Raw genomic sequence first — 704 nt, forward strand, 5'->3', positions numbered from 1 at the left:
CTGCAAGAAACCCATCTCACCTTCAAGGACAGGCACTACCTTAAGGTAAAAGGATAGAAAAGAGTATTCCAAGAAAATGGCATTGAGAAACAAGCAGGGGTTGCAATTCTAATATTTGACAAAATAGACTTTAAACTAAAACTAACTAGAACAGACAAAGAGGGTCACTTCATTTTGATCAAAGGAACAATGACTCAAGAAGATATTACAATCATGAACATATATTCACCAAACTCTGGTGCACCCAACTTCATAAAAACAATACTACAGGACTTTAAGACCCAGATTAACCCCAACTCAGTAGTAGGTGACTTCAATACCCCACTGTCTCCATTAGATAGGGCAACAGGGCAGAGAGTTAATAGAGAGACATCTGAATTAAACAATACCATATATCAAATGGACTTAACAGACATCTACCAAGTATTCCACCCAAGTACCAAAGGACATACTTTCTACTCAGCACCCCCTGGAATCTTCTTCAAAATCCACCATATACTGGGGCACAAAACAAACCTCAACACATACAAAAAGATTGAAATTTCTCCAAAATTGACCATATACTGAGGCACAAAACGAATCTCAACAAATACAAAAAGACTGAAATAATTCCATTCATTCTATCAGACCACAATGCAATAAAGCTTACAATCAACACTGGAAGAAGCCCTAATCACCACATGAACACATGGAGATTAAACAAC

This window comes from Nannospalax galili, unplaced genomic scaffold (genome assembly GCF_000622305.1).
Source record: "Nannospalax galili isolate Female #2095 unplaced genomic scaffold, S.galili_v1.0 scaffold762, whole genome shotgun sequence".
NCBI classification, from domain to species: Eukaryota; Metazoa; Chordata; class Mammalia; order Rodentia; family Spalacidae; genus Nannospalax; species Nannospalax galili.